The 16,475-nt window shown below is 34.2% G+C and overlaps 1 long non-coding RNA gene and 1 pseudogene across 1 annotated transcript in view; one reads left to right on the plus strand and one right to left on the minus strand.

Moving 5' to 3' along the window:
* LOC121035140 (uncharacterized) overlaps window positions 1–16,475 on the plus strand; it is a 102,362-nt gene that overhangs the window by 13,119 nt on the left and 72,768 nt on the right. The gene's annotated exons all lie outside the window — the stretch shown is intronic.
* Window positions 6,976–7,068, minus strand: LOC121040368 (uncharacterized; annotated as a pseudogene).

The raw sequence follows: 16,475 nt of genomic DNA on the forward strand, positions 1-16,475 counted from the left end.
TTTTTTTTTTTGCTTTCTAACTTTTAATCAATGGTAAAACCTTCCCCTACCCTCTCCTCAAACCAAAATATGTTTCCAGAACTTTTTTATGATAGTAGAAACAACACATAATTATACATCAAAGATCCTGGAAAAAATGGAATTTTTCCATTTAAAAATCTATTTCACTTCAGGCAATTTATTTAACTGCTCTGAGTTTCAGTATTTAATCTGTTAATGAGACTAGTATTACCTTCTTTGTAAGATCAAATATAAAAAGCAATGTGTAGAAGTGTTTTGTAAATTAAGTGACTCAAAAATATCTCCCCTTTTTTGACCAAAAAAATTTAATTCTGGTAAAATAAACATAACATAAAATTTACTATCTTAACTTTTTTTCAAAAAAAAAAAACAGTTAAGTAGTGTCAAGTACATTCACACTGTTGTGAGGTAATCTCTAGAACACTTTTTATCCTGGAACAAAACTATATATTTATTAAGCCACAACTCTTATACTTCCTATATTTGTATATTAGTGTATGCTAAGTCCTTAAAGTCAAAGGATGCTCTTTTGACTGTAGATTCAAAATTCACTCTGTAGGAAGATTTTGATTGCTATGAAATAACTTTATATTGGTCCAAAAAATGGCCTAATCTGGCTTTATTTACTATTCATTTGGACTATTATTGTCTCACAACTACTCTTGTCCTATTACACTAAAACCAAAATGACATTTCCAAAACTAAACTGAGATCATGTGTCTCTCAGTCTGAAATCTTTTGGTGGCTTCCTGATATTCTGAGAATAATACAAAAATCTTTAATACAGGCATAACTCATTTTATTGTGTTTCACTTTGTTGTGCTTTGTAAATATTGTGTTTTTTTTTTAAAACAATGAAGTTATGTGCCAACTCTGCATTGAGCAACTGTGTTAGCATGATTTTTCCAATAGCATTTGCTCTTTCATGTCTCTGTGGCACATTTTGCTAGTTCTCACAATATCTCAATGTTTTTTTTTCTCTTTATCCTCCTTGCTAATTTATTGGGAGCAGTGTTTCTTTTTATTTATAGGGAAAGAGACAGTATTTCAAACTTTTTAATAGTTACTATATTTTTACGGTGAGCTGTATCGGTGATCTTATATGTTACTATGTTAACTGTTTGGGGGTACAATGAACTGCACCCCTATAAAACAATGAAATTAATCAACGGGGTGTGTTCTGACTGCTCCATCAACTGGCTATTCCCACATCTCATTCATTCTCCTCAGAGGCCTCCATAATTCCTGAGGCACAACAATATTAAAGTGAGGCTAATTAAAAACCCTACAGTGGTCCCTAAGTGTTCAAGTGAAAGGAGTCACACATCTCTCACTCTAAATCAACATGTAGAAATTATTAAGCTTAGTGAGGAAGGCACCTCGAAAGACAAGATAATGCCAAAAACCTAGCCTTTTGTGCACTTACCCAAGTTGTGAATGCAAAGGAAAAGTTCTTGAAGGAAATGAAAAGTGCTGTTCCAGTGGACACATGTATGATAAGAAAGTGAAACAACTATATTCTTGATATGGAAAAAAATATTTTGGGAATCTGGACAGAAGATCAAGCCAGTCACAACATTCCCTAAACCAAAGTCTAATCCAGAGCAAGGCCCTAACTTTCTTCAATTTTATAAAGGCTGAGAGACTTAAGGAAGAAGCTACAGAAGAAAAGTATGAAGCTAGTAGAGGTTGGTTCATGAAGTTTAAGGGAAAAAATCCACCTCCATAACAAAAAAGTATGAGATCAAGCAACAAATGCTGATGTAGAAGCTATAGTAGGTTGTGCAGAAGATCTAGCTAAGGTAACTAATCAAGGTGGCCCTACTAAACAACAGATTTTCAATGTAAACAAAATAGCCTTCTATTGGAAGATGCCATCTAGGACTTTCATATCTAGAGAGAAGTCAATTCCTGGTTTCAAAGCTTCAAGGGACTCTCAAGGCTTCAAGGCTGACTGTCTTGTTAGGGACTAATGCAGCTGGTGACCTGCAGTTGAAGCCAGTGCTCATTTACCATTCCAAAAATGCTGGGGCCCTTAAGAATTTTGCTGAATGTCCTCTGTCTGTGCTCTATAAATGGAACAACAAAGCCTGCGTGATAGCATATCTCTTTACAACATGGTTTACTGAATGTTTTAAGTCCACTGTTGAGACCTATTGCTCAGGTAAAACAAGAAGTCTGTCAAAATATTACTAGCTGTTGACAATGTACCTGGGCACTCAAGAACTCTGATGGAGAGGTACACCGAGATTAATGTTGTTTCATACCTACTAACAAGACATCCATTCTGCAGTCCATAGATCAAGGAGTCCTTTTGACTTTCAAATATTGTAATTTAAGAAATGTATTTCATGAAGCTATAACTCCAATAGATAGTGATTCCTCTGATAGATATGGACAAAGTAAATTGAAAACCATCTGGAAAGGATTCACCATTTTAGGTACCATTAAGAACATTCTTAATTCCTAGAAAAAAGGTAAAAATATCAATATTAACAGGAGTTTGGAAGGAGTTGATTCCAACCCTCATGGATGTCTTTGAGAGGTTAGAGATTTCTGTGACAAAAGTAACTGCAGATGTGGTGAAAATAACAAGATAACTAGAATTAGAAGCAGAGCCTGAAGATGTTACTGAATAGCTAGCTGCAAACTCATGACAAAACTTGAACATATGAGGCGTTGCCTCTCATGGATGAGCAAAGAAAGGGGTTTCTTGAAATGTAATCTGTTCCTGGTGAAGATTCTGTGAGGATTATTGAAATGACAATGAAGGATTAATATATCCCCTAAACCTGGTTGATAAAAGTAGTGGCAGGGTTTGAGAGGATTTACTCCAATTTTCACAGAAGTTCTACTATGGGTGAAAGAACAGCATCTCATGATACAGATAAATCATTTGTTAAATAAATAATCAATGTGGCAAGCTTCATTGTCTTATTTTAAGAAATAGCTACAGCCACTCCAGCCTTCAGCAACTACTACTTTGATCACTCAGTGGCCATCAATGTTGAGGCAAGGTCCTCCACCAGCAAAAAGATTACAACTTGCTAAAAGCTCAGATGATGGTTAGCCTTTCTTAGTAATAAAGTATGTTTTTAAAATAATGTTTGTATATTGTGTTTTAGGCATAATGATGTTGCATATTTAATAGACTACAATATAGTGTAAATGTAACTTTTGTATTTACTGGGAAACCAAAAAATTCATTTGACTCACTTTATTGTGTAATTTGCTTTATTGCAGTGGTCTAGGACCAAATCCTGACATCTGAGGTTTCCTTGCATGCACTGTTAGATCTTGCAAGCTCTGATTCCAGCTTATTTCTTTAGTTTCATCTTATAATAATCTCTGTCATATACTGGTTCAGCCTCATAAACTTTTGGTTCCTGGGAGAGAGGTCATGCTTTCTTTACACATCCCTCTTTTGTACCTGTATATGCTGTGAGGGGTTTTGCCAGTCCCCTTCACTTAGGGGCATTTCCAGAGAACCCAAGAGATGGATTAGAGTATGTCATGATGCCACTTTGAGATCATTTTGTAACAATAAAACTCCAGTGTTCCATATTCCATTATGAGTTGGGTTCAAAATAGCTAATAAAACTTCCATGGAATGAGGTGTTAATGGAGGAGAGAGAGACAATACGACCTATTACAAAGCTTAAAAGTACCAATTGACAAGAATGAAAATAACACCTAAAATATGAAATAACTTTATATTTTAGCATAGGCTAATGCCTCAGACTTTATCAGAACTGGAGAGTTAGCTGCAAGTCCATAATACTGTGCTAAAATAATAGCGATACAGGTGATCAGCTGAGGAAAACTTTCAGTGTACAACAGAACAATGAACAATTATTTTAACTCTCTCCTTTGTTTACAGACTTGACTTTTTCATGTTAATAAGTATCCCAGAAGCCAAGCTTCTTAAGTCATAAATAATACCACTTATTTTGCAATTCCTTTTTTTAAGTGTAGAAGACAGCTGACCAAACCAAAGCAAACAACACTAAAGTATTTCGTAAAGTGTAACACACAGAGGCCAAAACAGAGGTATGCTATTATACCAATCCATGACATGGAAGACTTAAGTTCATTTGGACAGCAAAAGAGAGTGGTACAGTGTATTAATAGCATGAGAATGGTGAATTATTTCTTTATACTCTGGAAAACCAGCTGTGCTGAGACTTAGCAACAATCTTAAAATAGATGGAATGTGTGAAAATCTGGTCATTGTTGTCAACTATTTTCATGTTCTTTACTGTGATTTCCTTATATAAGGAGTATCCACTCCAAAGAAATTATGTGCTGCTTGTCAGAAAAATTTAAAGTTATGGAGATACAGAGAAAGAGAGAAAAAGAGTCAAATATTTTTTTCAAGCAACTAGTTGTAACTTTTTGAGTTATATTAGCAGACTCGGTTGCCAGTTACCATGGTAGTTGAACCATACTCAAAGTTTTGACAGATTCCTGGAAAGTTAAAACAGATTCTCTATTTAAACATAAAAAAGTTGAAACTGGTAGACTTTTAAGGACTATAATTTATGTATTAATCCACAACAATTAATTATTGACCTTTGAAATACTAAAGAAAGGAACTAGAGGTAATTTTTCTTCAGTAAATTATATCAATCCAAGGATAAAAGAAATGAAGCTTAAATTGGGCAGCAAATGGCAATATTTGTAATAGTTGTGATTTGTTTTGGTAAGTTCTAAAGTGATTTTTTTTGTTGTAATATACATAGTTTTAAATAACTCATTTTTTTTTTTGTGATTTCTCCTAGTCTGTCAAGCAGTTAGCAATTTCAAGACTTTTGACCTTAATATATGCCACAAAAGATTTTCGTTTTGAGAGAATAACTGGTGCAAAGGCCAAGTCTATGTTACTCATTATGGTGGACAAATCTCTCCCAGAGGCCCCAACCTATCTTGTCAGAGTTTACATGTAACTCACTCTGTACACTTCAGAAACAACAACGTACAGATCATTATCTGTCTACTTCTTATGCCTCTTGGATCTGAATTTCTGTTTATAATCTCACCTGGTTTTGAGTTTCCCCATTCTTACTACCACCTCATGACATCATTGAAAATGAGATTGAAAACAGTATCAGCAAGGTGAAAATAACATTTAAAATACAGTAACAGTTTTATCACTCCTCATAATATCAAGAATGTGGAGTAAAAACAAAATGAAACAAACAACTCATGCTTTGTGTGATGCACAAAAACTAAAGTTCTCTGAAATCTTTCCTAATTCGTAAAATGGGCATAATGTGACTGAATCTGATGGGCTATTTTAACATTGGGATAAGTATGTAAATCACATCTATTCCTTAGTATATTATAAAACTTGGAGTTTTAGGAAATTTGGGATTTGTCAGGTTTTTTTTTTCAACCATGTATCTTATCCAATAGCAAAGCAAGTTGATTCTCGTTTCAGAATATACCTTTGAAATTATTTCTCAGTACCTTCCCCAATATTACTTTAGTCAAAATAATAACACAGTGAGAGACTTCTAACTCTATGCCCTCTTGCCCTTTACACCACTCCCATAATACTTAAAAAAAAAAAAAAAAAAAAAAGGAAAGTTGCTTTACATTATTCAACTTTTTAAAGACCTGCAGTGATTTCTTTCTACTTTTAAAATAAAAAGCAGTGTAAATATTCCTTTTCAGGCTACATTATTAGGTTCCTAGCTTACTAGCTAATCTCAAAAACAAACCAAAGCAAGGAAACCAAGAACTCCAAACCAAAACCAAAAACCAACCAAACAACAGAAAACAACATCCACCTCAGGGCTTTTTCATTGTCATCTCTGAATGAAACATTCTATGCAGATATTCCAGTGGCTTATTGCCTCAACTTGTTGAGGTCTTTATACAAATATTACCTCCACAACAGTTTTTTGATTATCCAAACTAAAATGATATTCCCTCTCACTTTTTAATTTTATTCCCACTGCTTATTTTTTCTCCATGACACTTAATGCTACCTACCATTATGTTATCTATTTATTTATTTATTTTTAATTCTTTCCCCAACTCTAGAATCTAGGCTCTCAAAGGGCATTAGGCTCATTTTGTTTTCTAATAATCAGTAATATGTGGTACATAGTAAGTACTCAATACTTAGGGAAGTAATAGAAATACATGATTTAATGAATAGAATATAACTAAGAGCTATCAGTATAACAAAAATATAATACAAATTACCTTATATACGCCTCCAAACAATGAGGTGGGCATTTAATATATTTTAGATTTTATAGATAAAAATTGAGACCAAAAAAGCTTAAATTACTTGCCCAATATCTAAAATTACTCGTTCAATATCTTGTATCAAGTAGTTTTTTCAAACGTAGCTCTTCTGTCTCTCAAAGATCCTTTATCATTATCAAGAATACCACTTTCCTTGGGAGAATAGAGATGGAGCATGAGCTGATCAGTGATTTTTAGAGCAGGTTTCACATTAGAATTACCTGGGGAACTTAACTACTGAAGGTTAGACATCATTTCAAGACAACTGAATCAGAATATTGAGAGTAGGGCCTGGGCATTATATGGTTCTAATTCTGACACCCTAGGTGTATTAAATCCAAAGTTCTATTTGTAATGTCAAATCTAGTTGGTAGTTGATTTTTTCTTTCTCTTTTGTCTTTGTGTCATTGAAAAACAAACAAAAAACATTAGGGCAAATATTAAGTAAATTCATAAAATTAAATCAGACACACACAAAAAGTACTTTTTATGTCATTGATAAAGGTAAAAAGAAAGCTTCCCAGAATTGTAAAAGCAAAATAAATTCAAAATAACACCTCAATGTGATACTCCTACATGGACCCTCAAAGGATAAATGAAAGGCCAGTTTGAATCTATTAAAAGCCTTAAGTATATATATATATACCGTATCACCCACAATTTTCTTTCTTTCTTTTTAAAAATTTATGTCTTATAAAAAAATATAGACAGTTCACGCGTTCGTGTGGGGGCATGCTAATCTTCTCCGTATCCTTCCAATTTTAGTATATGTACTGGTGAAGGGAGCACCCACAATTGTCTCAAAATTATCCTATAGAAGTGCTCACACAAATGTGCAAAATATATATGTAATATTTATTTCAGCATTTTTATAATCTAAATCAATATAAACAAACATGGATAAGGAATAAAAGGACATTGTCTAGGTAGGAAAAAAGGACAAAAGAGCATCATCTTCCATCTCTGACACACATATTCACAAAACACCTTTAGATATAGAAAAATATTATTTCACAGGGATGTTTTAACATTGCAGTTTTGATTGACTACCTTCACTAGAAAAGTGACATGAGAGAAGGGCTCTGTCCTGTGCTGAGGTGCCAAGTTTTTGTTTCTGTTTCAATTAAAATATACGTGATGTATAACCTTGTATACATTTAAGGTGTACAATATGTTGACCTGAGACAGTTACATAGTGTCATATGATTGTTAATGTAGCAATAATTTGTATTTCAATCACATCTTGGTTTTTTTTTCTTTTCAGTCATTGGAAAAATTGAGATTTAGTCCCAGCAAGTCTAATGATTATAATTCAAAATTGTAGTCTGTTTTCACAACTAATGCATTAGGTCTGTAGAATTTCTTTACTCATTGCAAGTTCGTTTCCTTAAGCAACATCTCTCCAATTCTGTCACACACCCAAGACCCTCGTAACCTCATTTCAATTTCTGTTCTTACAAGTTTAGCTTTTTTAGTCCTCATATATAAGTAATATCAGATAGTATTTGTCTTTCTCTGTTCCACTCATCTTACTTCTCATAAGGTCTTCAGGATCTATTCATGTTGGCACAAATGGCTGGATCTCCATTCTCATGGCTAAAAAATATTCCATTGTGGATATATACAGCACAATTCTTTATCCATTCACACAGTGATGGGTCCTTAGGTTTTTTCCACATCTTGGTTATGGTGAATAAGTCTGAAATCAACAAAGAAGGTGCATATATCCCTTTCATGTCCTGTTTTCATTTTCTTTTCATGTATAACCAGAAGTGAAATTGCTAGATTGCATGATAGTTCCTTTTTTTTTCTTAATGTTTTGAGGAATCTCCATATTTTTTTCCATAACGGCTGCACCAGTTTACATTCCCATAGTGCACAAGCAAAAAGTTCCCTTTTTGTCCATCCTCACTTCATGCTATCTTGAGTATAGCCATTCTAACAGTGTAACATAATGTTTCACTGTGATTTTGATTGGCATTTTCCTGGTGATTAATGAATTTGAGCACCTTTTCATGTACCTGTTGGTCATTTGGGGAAAAAAAATGTTTAGGTCTTCTGCCCATTGTTTTTTCACTAGGTTTTTGTTTTTGTTTTATGTTATTGAGTTGTATGAGTTCTTTATATATTTTGGATATTAATCCCTTAACTAATATATGGTTTCCAAATATTTTCTCCCACTTCATAGGTGGCCATTTCATTACGTTGATCATATCTTTTGATGTGCAGAAGCTTTTTGTTTATTGTAGTCCCATTTGTTGATATTTGCTTTTGTTGTGTGTGCTTTTAGTGTCCTATCCAAAAAAACTATTGCCAAGACTAATGCCAAGGAGCCTCTTTTCTGTGCTTGCTTCTAGGCATTTTATGGTGTCATATCTTATGTTTAAGTCTTTCATTCATTTTGAGTTAATTTTTATGAGTAGTGTAAGATAAGGATTCAAATTTATTTTTCTGCATGTGCTAGTCTTCTCAGCACCATTTGTTGAAGAGACTATCCTTTCCCCATTGGTTGATCTTATCGCTCTTGTCATATATTAGTTGACATTATATATGGGGGTTTAATTCTGGATCTCTATTCTGTTCCATTGACTTATGTGCCTGTTTTTATGCCAGTACTATATTGTTTTAATTAGTATAGCTTTGTGGCGTAGTTTGAAATTAGAAAGTGTGATGCCTCCTGGTTTGTTATTCTTTCTCACAATTACTTTGGGTATTGAGGGTCTTTGCTTATTCCATACCCATGTGAGGATTGGTTGTTCTATCTCTGTGAAGAATGTTGTTGGAATTGGGGTTTGAGTAGTAGATGGCTTTGGGTAGTATGAGCATTTTAACAATATTAATTCTTTAGATACATGAACATAGAATGTCTTTCATTTGTTTGTGTTGTCTTTGATTTATTTCAAAAAATCTTGTAGTTTTTGTCATAGAGAGCATTTTATTTCTTGGTTAAATTTATTCCTAAGTATTTAATTGTTTTTGATGCTATAATGAAAAAAAAGTTCCTTTTCCAGATATTATTAACATAGAGAATTGCAAATGATTTCTGTATGTTGATTTTATATACTGTAACTCTATAAAATTCATTGATTAGATCTACCAGGTTTTAGTTTAGACTTTGGATTTTCTTTGTAAAAGTCATATTATCCTCAAATAATGACAATTTTGCCCTAATTCCTCTAGCTAGTTTTCTAGTACTGTACTGAATAAAAGTGTTGAGAGTGGGAATCCTTATCTTGGACCTGATCACAGAGGAAAAGCTTTCAATTTTTTACCATTGTATATGCTGTGGGTTTGTCATATATGGCTTTTATTATGTTGAATTATGTTCCTTCTAATACCCAATTTGTTCCTGTTTTTTTTTTCTTTTATCATGAAGGGATGTTGTATTTTATTACATGCATTTTTTTGTACCTATTGAGATGATCATGTGATTTTTATCTTTATATTGATATGATGTATCACATTTATTAATTTGTTATATTTGAATCCTCCTTGCATCCCAGGGATAAATTCCATGAGGTCATAGTATATAATCCTTATAATGTGTGGGTTTGCTAATACTTTGAGAATTTTCATGTCTCTATCCATCAAGGATACTAGTCTATAGTTTTCTTATACTGTACTTATCTTTCTTTGTTATCAGGGTAAGCTGGTCTGATAGAATGAGTTTGGAAGTATTCCTTTTTCAATTTTGGGAGGAGAGTTTGAAAATGATTAGTGTTAATTCTTCTTTAAATGTTTGATAGCTGTTGTGAAGCTGTCTGGCCCTGCAGTTCTGGGCTCTGATGTTTCAATTACCAATTCAGTCTTTTAACTTATTATTGGTCTGTTCAGATTTTCTATCTCTTCCTGATGTAATCTTGGTATATCGTGCATTTCTAGGAATTTATGTCTTCCAGATTATCTAATTTGTTGGCATATGATTATTCACAGTAGATTCTTATCATCCTATAGATTTATCATTACAGCATGTCTCCTCTTTCATTTCCAATTTTATGTGTTTGAATCTTCTTTTTTTTTTTTAGTTTTTTAAAAGATCATCAATTTTATCTTTTTGAAAAATCAGCCTGTAGTTTCATTGATACTTTATTTTGTTTTTCTTATTTCTCCCTCTTTACTTCCATTTGGATCTTTATTATTTCCTTCATTCTGCTAACTTTGGACTTAAATTGTTCTCCCCACCTCCCCCCACTTCCTTGAGGGGTAAAGCTGGGGTATTCATTTGGGATCTTTCTAATTTCTTAATATAAACATTTATAGCTTAAACTCTTCTCTCAAAAATCTTACAACATCACTTTTTCAGATATTTGATTTTTTAAAATTTTTTATTTGACCCATTGGTTTTTCAGATGTGTAATGTTCAGTTTCCACATATTTATAGATTTTCCAGCTTTTCTCTTACTGTTCATTTCTAGTTTCATACTGTTGTGTTCATAATGAGTTATTGGTTTGATTCAATATTCTTTTTTTTTTTAATTTTTTTCCAACATTTATTTATTTATGGGACAGAGAGAGACAGAGCATGAACGGGGGAGGGGCAGAGAGAGAGGGAGACACAGAATCGGAAACAGTCTCCAGGCTCTGAGCCATCCGCCCAGAGCCTAACATGGGGCTCGAACTCACGGACCGCGAGATCGTGACCTGGCTGAAGTCGGACGCTTAACCGACTGCGCCACCCAGGCGCCCCAACAATATTCTTAAATTTACTAAGACTTGTTTTGTATCCTATCATATAATCTATCCTAAAGAATATTTTTTTTGCCCTTAAAAAGAATGTGTATTTTGCTGCTGTTGCATGGAATGTTCTGTAAATATCTAAGCCCATTTCCTCTAAAGTATGGTTCAATCCAGCATTTCCTTGTTGTTTTGCTGGGTGATCTATCCATTGCTGAGGTCGCTTCTTCTTCTTTTTGTCTATTTTTCCCTTTATATCTGTTAGTATTTGCTTAATACACTTACATGCTCTGATGTTGGGTATGTATATATTGACAGTTATTATATCCTGATGTATCGATTCATTTATCATTATGTAATGACCTCCTTTGTCTCTTGCTGCTATTTTTGGTGTAAAGTCTAGTAAAGTCTATTTTGTTTAAGTATGACTACCTCTTTTGGCTCCATTTGCATGGAATATCTTCTATTCCTTCACTTAGAAACTATGTGTGTCTTTAAAGCTGAAATGAGTCTCTTGTAGGTAGCATATATTGGGTCCTTTTTTTCTTAATTCATCTAGTTACTCTGTGCCTTTTGATTGGTGAATTCAATACATTTACATTAGAATGATTATTGATATGTAAGGACTTACTAATGCCATCTTATTAATTTCTGATTATTTTGTATTTCTATTGTTTCTTTTTCCTCTGTCTTTGCCTACTTGTGTAAATTGGTTATTTTTTGTGGAGGTGTGTTCTACTTTGTTTCTTTGTCTTTTGTGGCTCTACTCTCAGTTTTTGCTCTCTGGTTACCTTGTGGATTGCATAAAACATTTTATAGATAAGACAGTCCATTTTAGTCTGGTAGCAACATATCTTCAAACAGCTATAAAGACGCCACCCTTTTACTTCTCCCTTTTATATTATTTATGTTACAGTTCACCTATTTTATGTTGTACATTCATTAACAATTTATACTATCTATAGTTATTTTTACTACTCTTTAACTTTTATACTGTTGTTGAGCAATTAACATGCCATCCAAATATAGCGTTACAGTTTTTTGACTGTCTATTCACCTTATTGTGCACTTTCACATATTTACGTGTCAGTGATTAGTGTCTTTTCATTTCAGCTTAAAGAACACCTTTCAGCATTTCTTGCAAGGTGGGTCCAGTGTTGGCAACTTTTTTTTCCTCTATTGGAGGGAATAATTGAGAAGGTGTGACTATTCCTTAACCTGTGAGCTGGACCTGGGCAATTGGAAGCTCCTTATCTCCCCTGTCCCTAGAATGTATGCTCTGCCCACTGTTCCCACAGAGGGAACCATTTTTCAAGGACACACCCTTGAGAGAGCATTATGTTTGGAGACCCTCTGGATGGTACATGTGACTGGACCCAGTTAAGGCTTCTATATAAACTTAAAAGATTCTGGTAGGCAGGTGTGCAGATCTACTCATCTTGCAGACACCTAAGACACACCTTATAAGTTTCCTTGCATATTAAATCTGTCACCTACCAATCTGGAGTGGTTTGCATTTCTTCAGTCTCTCCCTCTGTGTACAGGAACCAGTTTGCAAACCAACATCTTTCATTATTTTGAATATGTCATTCTACTCTCTCCTGGTGGGTAGAGTTTCTGCAGAGAAATCTGCTGATAGACTCATTGGGTTCCTTTGTAGGTTACTTTCTTTTTTTCTTCCCCTAGCTGCCTTTAAGATTCTTTCTTTAAAATTGATCTTTTGACAGTTTCATTATAATGTCTCTTGGGCAAGATGTTTTTGCATCAAAATAATGAGGTGCTCTATTAGCTTAGAGGACTTGTATGTATATGTGCTTCCCCCAGATTTGGGATGTACCATCTATTATTTCTTTAAATAAACTATGTCTTCTCCCTCTCCTCTTTTTCTGGAATCCCAATTATTTTAATATTTTCTTTTTGATTGAATCTGATAGTACTCATAGGCTTTTAAAAACTCTTAGTTCCTGGGGGCCCCTGGGTGGCGCAGTCGGTTAAGCGTCCGACTTCAGCCAGGTCACGATCTCGCGGTCCGTGAATTCGAGCCCCGCGTCAGGCTCTGGGCTGATGGCTCGGAGCCTGGAGCCTGTTTCTGATTCTGTGTCTCCCTCTCTCTCTGCCCCTCCCCCGTTCATGCTGTGTCTCTCTCTGTCCCAAAAATAAATAAACGTTGAAAAAAAATTTAATAAAAAAAACTCTTAGTTCCTGTTCTTCTTTTAACTGAATTGTCTTTATTCCTATACTTTAAGTAATTTATTCTTTCTTCCATCTCGTCTGCCTTGATACAGATGCAATCTTTTTCATTCTCCATTTCATTCATTGATTTTTTTTCTGCTCCAGTATCCATATGGCTCTTTCTTACCATTTCAATCTCTTTGATAATGAATGGTTTCTATTCATTAATTTTATTCCTGATTTCATTGAATTGTTTTTCTGAGTTTTCATGTAGCTTTTTGAATTTTTTTCATAACCACTATTTTGAATTCTTTATTGGTGTGTGTATGTGTTTGCGATCCATGTTGAATTATCATATTCTTTTTGTGATACCATATTTTCTTGATTTTTAAATATTGTTTGTCACTATGTGCTCTGGCTTTTGCATTTGAAATAGATATTTTCTTTTTTTTAAAGATTTTTTAAAAATGTTTTTATTTATTTTTGAGACAGAGAGAGACAGAGCATGAGGAGGGGAGGGGCAGAGAGAGAGGGAGACACAGAATCTGAAGCAGGCTCCAGGCTCTGAGCTGTCAGCACAGAGCCTGACGCGGGGCTCAAACTCACACACTGTGAGGTCATGACCTGAGCCAAAGTTGGATGATCAACCAACTGAGCCACCCAGGCGCCCCTGAAATAGATATTTTCTTGAATAAACTTTTGTTTTGTTTCTTATAATTCATCAGGCTGGCTATAAGAATCCTTTCTTTTGTATTCCAAAAGGTAGCACTATAGCTCAGGTTTGTGGCTTCTTCCTTGGCCACTGATCATTGCTTATTTTCTGAATAAGCTCCCTGTCTACCAACACTCCCTCTCCTGAATGCATTGGGTATAATACATAAGGAGCTGTCCCCAGAGTGTAGGGACATGTGCATTTATTATATGGAACTTTAGGGGTGCCAACAGACCTGGTGAGGAGATCTTCTAGTGGGGCATTCGCAGAGGTTTGTGAGCAGACTTCCTGTTGAAGTCTTGAAGCAGACAGCAGAAAATGGGTTCCTTTAATATCCTTTGTTACTTTTCTCTACTTCTTTCTCTTTCTTCTCCTACCTCCCAATTATAGTGGTTGCTCTTCAGAAATCAGGGTGTTGCTAAAGAGAAATGTTTTTTTTTTTTTTTCCCAGCCACAATCCACACAACTTGGATAACCAAGCATTTACTCACCAATTCACTTTCCACCTCCTCTATGGGAGAGGTTGCTGCTACCTGCCAAACAGCTTCGTCCTTGAAATGTCACCCTGGGCAAGGGTGGCTCTGGAGAGTTTGTCTCTCTTCTCTATATCCAGACTTTTTTTTTTTTTTTTTTTTCTTTCTTCGTTTGTATTTTGGAAACTCTTCTCAGGCAATATGGACTTTTAAAAATTTCTCTTCCCCTATGGGGATCTTTCCAGGTTTTTTTTCCCCTGATTGCTGCAAGTAGGGGTGGGGCAGATTTGCTAACCCCCTTGGGTCCACAGCCCTTACTGAGGTCTTATTTATTTTCAGATTCACAGGTGAGCAAGAGTACTGTTAAGTCCCTTAGTGTAATTTGCTGAGGCAGTTTTGTTCAGTTATGGATGTAATCGTTAACAAAAAAAGGGGAGAGAAAAAAGGAATGACTTACGATTCCATGACGCTAATGTCACTCTTTGTGAAGTTCCATGTTTAACAGTCTCACTTTGGTTATGTTGGTACCATTCTTCTGGCTTGATGAAATAAGACTGAAAGCAGTATTATGAAATATTCTGAATTCCTAGCCAAAGAGTTAGTTCAATTCCAGTTGCCTATTCCAAATTGTTGGGAAAAAAAAGATTCTAAGTAGAAAGCAGAAAACAAACAAAGTAAAAGGACAAGATATTGTAATCTCTTATTAAGAAATGTAGTCTAAAGATCTCACTGAGATCTGACTCCAGAGCAATGTTTTGTTTGGTTATGTGTTTGTGGGCAGGCTAGTGAATGGATGCTTAAATTGGCAGTCGAGTGAGTATTTAAAATAAAGATAAAGGGGTTGAAAGAAAAGACTGTTCAGATTATGTTAAGAATGAGACACAGGGTGCCTGCGTGGCTCAGTTAGTTAAGCATCTGACTCTTGATTTTGTCTCAGTGTAGAGCCTGCTTGATATTCTCTCTCCCTTTCTGTCCATTCCCCCTCTCAAAATAAATAAACATTAAAAAATGACACACATAAATGAATGAACATAGAAAGCTTAAAGGAACAAAATAATAATAAGCAAACATTCATGCTTAAAGCAACAGGATCAACATTTATATCTGATAAAGTATTTGAGAAAGAAATAAATCTACAACACAAAGAGGGTTATTTTATGATAATAAATGGAATAGTCTATACTAGAGATATTAGTGGTCAGTGTGCTAAATGACATATCAAAGCATGTTAAGTAAAAACTCTTAACACTACAAAAAAGAAGTGACTATATACACTAGCAGTAGGGGCCTGACTACCACCATTCCTGCAACATAAAACAAGTAGACAAAAAAAAAAAAAATCATAGTTTTAAATAGCATCTTGTAGGCTTTAGTCAAGTGTGGCATGGCTGTGCAAAATGGAAGCTATTCTACTGCAAGTTTATATGGTTACACATTCTTATCAACACTTGTTATTGTCAACCTTTAATTTTTGGTATTTGGGAGTGTGTAGGAGTATCACACTGAGGTTTAGAAACTTTATTTTTCATTTCTCTCATGATTGACACTGAACACTAGTCATATAATTATTAGCTATTTGGGAATATTCTTTTTGGAAGTTTTTGTTCAAGTATTTCACCCACTTTTAATTTAGTGTTTTCTTTTCCTGACTGATTTGTAAGAATTCTTTATGTTTTCTAGATGTGAGTTATTTAGGAACAAACATACACATTAAAGGAACGGGAGAGTAAATAGATAACAGAGACAGCAAAAGAACTTCAGAATATAAAGAAAAAAATCCATTTGAGGAGATGGAGAATTAGACTTTCACCCATAAATGAATTACACATTATAAAATGGAATCAAAACAGGAAAGAGCAATTTGAAAAAAAAATAGTGAAAATCAAGCATTTAGTAATAGTTTTGAAAGCAGATGCATTAGTTTTTAATAAAAATGCACTAGATGAAATAGAAACAAATTCAAGAAAAGATAGAAAAATTAAATGATCAATTCAGAATATTAAATGTTCAAGTTTTAAGAGTTCTAGAAAATGAGATCATGGAAAATTGGTAAAAATCTTTTTGAATTGTAGAAAGTAGAGCCTGGGGAGAAGATTCTAAATGTTTTCAGGAAGAAAAAAAAACTGGTTCATATAAATTATCATGAACCTGATACTAGAAATTCT

The sequence above is a fragment of the Herpailurus yagouaroundi genome, unplaced genomic scaffold (assembly GCF_014898765.1).
Source record: "Herpailurus yagouaroundi ecotype Mexico unplaced genomic scaffold, PumYag 28, whole genome shotgun sequence".
Lineage (NCBI taxonomy): Eukaryota > Metazoa > Chordata > Mammalia > Carnivora > Felidae > Herpailurus > Herpailurus yagouaroundi.